We start from the raw sequence: 791 nt of genomic DNA, 5'->3' as shown, positions 1-791 counted from the left end.
GCTTCACTTCACTTTCATTTTAACAAACAACCACAAATGATCAACGCTCATGATACGAGTTCGTTTGTTCAGTGTCAGTTGGACTTGAACTTCAGAGGAAACTTCTTCTTCAGCTCTGCACATTCACATTATTGATGATTATGATCAAGAAGTAAATGATGACGTGCTGCTATTGATTAAGATCAAAGATCAAACTTTATCGATCCCTGGTCTGCCCAGCTGCAACATTAAAGAGATGAACATGAACACATCAGTAATTATAATACAATCATATTCTCACAGGGTTTTTGTGCTCTGTGTTACCACTGATTGATTGATTGATTGATTGATTGATTGATTGATTGAGTGCTCTTCCAGCATGGGAGTACTGGTTGGTTTGGGCTGATAGTTGATAGTCCAAAAACACGGGATCTTACATTTCCCACAATGCACCTGCACAGTGTCCCTTCATTACAGCCCTGCTGCATGGTAACCTACCACGTCTGCACTTTGTAAGTGAGTGTGTAGCCTGATGACATCACTGTGACATCACCATGTCATTTCTTTCTTTCCTCAGGTTTGATGAAGCTCATTGCAGCACACACACACACACACAGGTCTGTGTGTGTGTGTGTGTGGACAGACCGTCTCCTCGCCTGAAGAGATGCTGCTGCTGTGATCTGCAGCCTTTGTTACCATGGCAACTGAACACGTGTGCACACACACACACAACTGTAACAGTGAGTGGATTTGGCATCTTGTGAGGATTTGAGATCAGAGAGAAGACGAGCGAAGAACACTCTGCACGGGGG

Source organism: Seriola lalandi, unplaced genomic scaffold (genome assembly GCF_002814215.2).
Source record: "Seriola lalandi dorsalis isolate HSWRI2012SDOR001 ecotype SW California unplaced genomic scaffold, Sedor1 jcf7180002054990, whole genome shotgun sequence".
NCBI lineage: Eukaryota > Metazoa > Chordata > Actinopteri > Carangiformes > Carangidae > Seriola > Seriola lalandi.
This window is presented reverse-complemented; position numbering follows the sequence as displayed.